We start from the raw sequence: 6,631 nt of genomic DNA on the forward strand, positions 1-6,631 counted from the left end.
CTATTGCAGAGCAGTCCTCCATCATTCCATGAAGATTTGTTGTTGTATGCACCAATGGTAGTAAGAGTGAAAAAATTCAAGCTCATCAACACCTACTCTGATATCATTTCACATTTACTTTAACTATATTATCCGAGAACAATTAGTAGTAGAAAAAAACATTTTATTAAAATTGAGAATATTAATATGTAATTAGAACCAATAAATGATAAAATGGAGGTACTTCTTTCAAGGATATCAATTCATGTTCATACAAAGAAAATCAAATGCATACGGAAGAGGCCAAAGGGGACCACCAAGGAGTTAGATTTTTTCTTAATTTAGTTGTACATACTTCTACCTAGAATCCAAAAACTATAGAAAATGAATGCATACTCCCTTTGAACATAAATCTATATTTTGACTCTTATTTATGTACAATTCTTTATCCCTAGGTCAAGCCAGCAATCTAATTATTGTGCAGGTTTACCTCGAGTGCCTTGCATAACTTCTGAGTATGCAATTCAAGTTGGACCTCAAGTTGGACCTCTGTTTGACAAGAAATTTCCTAAACAAAAAATGCATATGACATTCAGTCAACCATAGGGTGATAAGTTTCAAAAGTTTCCACTGGTTAGAAGAGAAAATATTGTTAAACTGTTGCACAAAGGTCAGTAAAAGAGGGCTTCTAACACAGTCAGAACCATATACAGTGGGGAAGAAATAGGAACTTATGAGTAGTGAATAGGATTGAAACGTTCCCTTCAATCCTATTCACTGCTGATAAGTTCCTATCCATTGTATATGGTGCTGACTATGTTTGCCTGACTGTACTGAGCAAGGCGTTGTCTAATTGGTTACTTCAATTTTGCTTTCTTGGTCAATATCATTTGCTGATTGGATGATATCCAAAAAATTCAGTGCATATAATGCTTGAAGTTGTTATGGTTACTTTCGAATACACACACACATCTATATGCATATGTATTTATGTATCTATGTATGTATGTATGTATGTATACATACATACACATACACACACACATATAAGCACAGTGATAAGGGAATTGTGAAAACTTAACACGAAGACTTTAGGAAGAGCTTTTTGGAAGAGAGCAAGAGGGATTGGATAATTGAGAAATTGTTTCCAAGTACTTAAATAGAGTGTTTTAGATGAAGTAACAATTAGAGAATTCTAAGTTGCTGATTCGGGTGCAGATACAGATGTAGGTGTGAGAATCGGGTGCATAGATGCACTTAGGGGGTGCTAGTGTTTGGACACAAGTACTTGGGTGTGTTGCTGTGCTTGAGGAATGAGGACTCTATTTTTTAGAAGTGGATTCGTGACAAAAGATGATGACTACTCACCTATTCATCTCACTAGACATGGGATTTAGTTTGAGGAAACAAGCTAAATTTGATGTAAACGTAATTAGGAGTGAACACCAAAGTGTAAAAACTAGAAATGTAATGTGGAGATTACGACTTTACACTTTCATTATTTATTTTTGGCTTGCTTCCCATTTTGGTCATTATAGTTTATAATTACTCTTTAATTGTGGAAGATTTGGTTTATGCATCATTTTTTTCATGGTAGTGGATTTGGTAAAAGGTGAATTTTTGAATGGGCTTTTTTTTTATAGCCAGCTGTCATCTCTGTGCCTCTTGGTTGCATGTCTGAAGGTGGTGCCTGATTTTCTGTGCTTGATGGCCTCTTTGAAAACCTTGGGATCCCTTCATCAGTGGGGCTGTGTCAGACCAGCATTTGAAAGGTGGTCTTTGATTGTTTGGCACTTGGATACCTTAATTTATTAAATGTATCTTAGTACTTGATATTGTGGAATTTTTGCAAGCTTAGATGCAATTAATTTTTGATGGCCAGGTATAGAGATGTCTTAGGTGTTTCTGAACCTTTCATTTTTTTTCTAGTGGTAGTGTGCTCTTCCTTGGCTCCGGATGTGCTACAAGAGCATGCTATAATGGAGAACATTTGTGTGCATAACAATGTGATGGACATTTATCTTTACTTGCTAGATCATATTGGAGAGCATAGTTGTGTTGGTTGTAGAAGTTTGATAGAAGTGGGCAAGATTTTGTTTTAGGCAGAGAGACAATTTGTGTTTATTGATTGGGATTGGTAAATTGCGACATAAAGTTTTGTAGTTTCTTGTGGATAAGGATGAAACCATAGAAAGAAGAAGTATGGAAGTCATGGGTATGTTACAAAGATACCTTGAGAAGACAAAGGGAAGACGAAAAGAGAAAGAGAAGACAAAAAGAAGAGGAGATGTGGAGAAGAAAGATGAATAGCATGGTCTGTGATTTTGTATATTAAACCAGTTATTTTATGAAATTCTGCTAATTTACTATTATCTGATTATAGTCTTTATATCTTCTCTCATATCGCGTGGTTATGGTTATCCTCAAGCTTCTAGATATATTATAATGAAGGATAGTATTGTCATTGATGTTTAACGTTTGTCTTGCATCCTTGTATTATTACCAAGAACTTCACTATTTGTTGCTCAGACAGTGACACTTGCATATTCCAGAGAAAGGTGACATAGTGATTGCTTGATCTCATTTTGTAGAGAAAGGGAAGGTTGTTAAAGGTTTTTATGTTGTTGAGATTATCCTATTATAAGACTACATCATAACCCTGTTCTCCATATCAACATGGACCAAGAATCACCATTTTGACTGCTGTTGCATGCAAAAAAATAGTGAATCAGCATTTTGGAAACCTGTAACAGAGGTGGTTAGTGTTTGCATAGGTGTTTGTGTTGGAATAAATTATTGGAAAGAATGCTTCTTAGAGGGGGCGGGGAGTGAATCAAAAGTACTAGCCTTTTAGCTGTTTCAAATCCTTAATAACATATTTTTGAAATGAACATGCATGCATATAAATATCAAGCAATCATAAGAAACCAATATGCATCACCACATAACACTTAAGATTTGGTAACCTAGAAACCCTCCAGAAATAAGAAGGTAAAACTGGGGTGGGGATGATACCCACAAAATCACTGCAGTAATAATGTTTGACCACTTCTGATGGTCTGCCCTGTTAAAGGCCTGCCCTATCAAAGGCTTTACACTATCAATAGTGACCTGATTAAAGGATTTACAAACACTTTACATGAAGTGTCACCCTATCAAAGGATTTAGTCACCTAGTTAAAGGATCTATAAAATAGCTGCTCAGCTAACCTATCATCATAGGATTTCCTTTCTAATACAATGACTAAAGAGTATTAGGTATAATAAACCTGATGGCTTACAATCCTTCGATTGCTGAATACAGGCACTTGATCTGCTCTTTCTGATCTTGATCCTCTCTGATCTGATTCTCTTTTCTCTGATATTAATCTTCCTTATACACCCTTTTTTTTTTGCTCTTTTATTCAATGTGATTTCATCTTCCTTATAAAGACACTCGAAGACTTAGGGTTAGGTATGGATCTATGATCCATATTTAATCTCTGATTTTTTCTTATTCCTTGCACATCTCTTATTGGTTGCATGCCTTCTCCATTTTTCTTATTGGTTGCATGTAGATTGCATAGGAAATATAAATGATTTGATCTTATCACTTAAATCTTTCGAGATTTGTCTTATGTTGGCTATGAAAACGGTTTACATCTGAGTTTGTGAAGTTTCAAACTCATATGCTGATTCTGAGTTACTTGGCACTTACTACTTCCTGATGCTCGGCACCTTTAGTAACTCAGCTTCTGTATATGCTCCTATCTTGCTCGGCATCGTTTAAGACTCGGCACTTGAATAATGCTTGATACTTAGATCATGCTCGGCACCTATACTCACTCGGCACCTATACTCACTCGGCACCTGATCTTCACTCGGCACCTGAAGACTACTTGGCACCTAAAGATCACTTGGCACCTGATGAATTTCCTGACTCGGCACACAATGTGGCTTGGCATACACAGTGTACTCGGCTTCAATGTGGAAAGTGGTTAAGTGTGTTGGCACTCAAGTGTCAAAACCATTTTTAGACTAACAATCTCCCCCTTTGACATGAGTGTCAAAAACACTTAACTAAGCAATATTTATCTGATATTATGAGTACGTTTTCTGATCTGCTCGGTATGTATATTTTTCTGATCCGCTTGGTATGTATACAGAGGTTTATCAAAAATTTGTAACTTACAATATATTCCTCAAAATTATTATAACTCTTATAACTCCCCCTGAGTTGATCATGCCAATGTCTTGTGTCGTTATGCCTAATGTTCTCTTTAATATATCTTCACAATATTATCTCCCCCTTAGAGTATTATCTCCCCCTTTTTGATACTTATGTCAAAGGGTCCTAAATAGTAATGCCATGTTTGGCCAAAAATGTCTTGTTTACCTCAAGGAGTATTTGGAGAGCTGCATCCCAATTATTTAAGGCAATATCCAATGACTTTTGTTGGATTGCAAGCTCTGCTGCGAGATCAACCAGTCCTTCATGTGTAGAAATATTGGGATCCTTCTTCAGGACTTTTTCTGCATACATTTGCTCCTTGTGCAATACTTCTAAGTGAGGAGTAATGGAGGCTTGAATTTGCATCAACTTTTCTTTGATAGTGGCCTCTTCTGCTGATAATGTAGCTAATTCCCACTGAGTGTGTAATGTATGAGCAAATTTTTTTTCACTCTGTGCAGGATCTGAGGGTAGTTGCGTGTTGGAGAGTTTTAATTTACTCTCAAGGTTCAAAATTTTTTGATTTATTTCATGTGTGAACCTAAAAAAATCACACAATTTGTTGTAAAGGGAAAATATGTTCCCTAATACACCTTTTACATTTTCCAATTTCTTGGCTAGGTCAACCTATCCCAAAATTATGTTATTAGCTATTTTTTGGTTGGCTTTGCCTATAAACTTCTTTTCTGACCATTCCAATAGTTTTACTTTAGTATCATGGTCTTCATTATTTACTTGGTCAACAATATCAGATAATTGCTCAAGTATTGGCCTGTTTGCATCTGGAGGTTGAAGACTAAAAGCATCCATGAATATATCTTTTATTTCATTCAGTGCCTGCTTGTATTTGTAGTCTTTTCTCATTGCCTCTTGTCTCCTCCTCTTATCCAATGCACTCCATATTTCATTCATCTTTTCCTCATTTAGAGTGCTTGAATCATAATAGGGTATTTTGATTTCTTCATCAAGCTCAGGAATACCATAATGGATGGTCCTGGCTACCCTTGTAGAACTTGAACTTGGTGTACTAACATGTAAGGTTATCTTTTCAGTACTCTGCTCATGATTGAATTTGGTGGGAGTTGTTGTTTTTGGTAATTCAATCAAAGTTTGTATTGCAGACTCCTTTTTATTTTGAGTTTCTTCCTTGTCCTCTTCTTCTTGCTTGTCTTCTTCTTATTGTGTCACTGCTGTTGGAGGAGTACTCGCTGTCTGAACTATTGTCCCTATGATTACCTCTGTTGTTGCACTCGGCTCCTAATGAGTTTGAGTGATTAATCTTGGTGGTGACAGAGGTGGTAGAAATGTAAGCCCAGTAGTTTGAATGGTTTGAGGTGGTTGTTGTGATGGCACCTTGACTTCTTTGAGTTTATCTACTAACTTTTGAAGATTGTCCACACTGACCAATATGGGACTTATACACAATTGTGCTTGTAGAGTTGTTTGGTCAAGGATCTTAGTAAGATCCGCTGTAGTTAATGGATTGATGTTTTGACATGTAGTGTCAACAACATCCTTAATCTTTATGATTTCTGTAGGTGTGGTAGGTGAGTGAGGCGAGCTAGGAGGTGAAAGATGTGTGCCCTGCACACTTTGTTGTTCATTAGGTCCTTTGTCTTCATCTTTTCTTTCCTCCTCTCTTTCTTTCTTATTTTCCTCTTCTTCAACCTTTTTCTCTTCTTCTGTTTTCTCTTCTCTCCTCTTCCTTCTTTCTTCAGGTTTAGCAGCAGCTTCCTCTTTGTATATCTCTTCAAGAACATCTTTAAACGTCTTGTACAAGTTTTTGCAAACTCTTGTTGTTCTCTGCACAACTTCTTCAATTTTGTTTTGCAGGATGGAGAATGCCTTATATTTAGGTGTAAACCTTTTGTTATGCCTTTTGATTGCTTGAGTTACCTGTTCTTTTGTAAAATCAGGCAGTAGGTTTGCTAGGGTTGATTTCCTCATCTCTTTCTCCATCATTAGGCAGAAATGCCATCTGTCTTCTATAGTTTTAGACAATTCCTTTGGCAATTGTCCATCTAGTTCAAGAGGTGTATACTTGAACTGTGCCATTAATGCATAGACTGATTCTTCTATGCTATTTTGTTCCTCTTTACTGAACTTATTGAAATCAATCTTTTTCATTTCCTTTAAGTCTCCATTCCTAATCTTCTTACATAATATATCAATTAATGATTTAGGAGGACTTACCTCTTCAGTCTGATCTTCTTCATCAGTATCAGGTTGGGCCACATATCTTTTCCTTTTCTTTGGCTCTTCCTATGCCTTTGTGTTTTTCTTCTTTGTGGCTTCCTCTTTAGCCTTTTGGGTAGAGGCCCTTGTTGTAGCTCTGGTTGTTGGCTTCTTTGGCATTTTCACGACAGCTTTCTTTGGTGAGGGCTGAGAAGCAGGAGGTGTCTTTACTTTCCTTTTGATGACTCTTCCTCTGATGGGTGCTTCC

This window comes from Cupressus sempervirens, chromosome 7, assembly GCF_028749045.1.
Source record: "Cupressus sempervirens isolate cs-2001-9-10 chromosome 7, ASM2874904v1, whole genome shotgun sequence".
Lineage (NCBI taxonomy): Eukaryota > Viridiplantae > Streptophyta > Pinopsida > Cupressales > Cupressaceae > Cupressus > Cupressus sempervirens.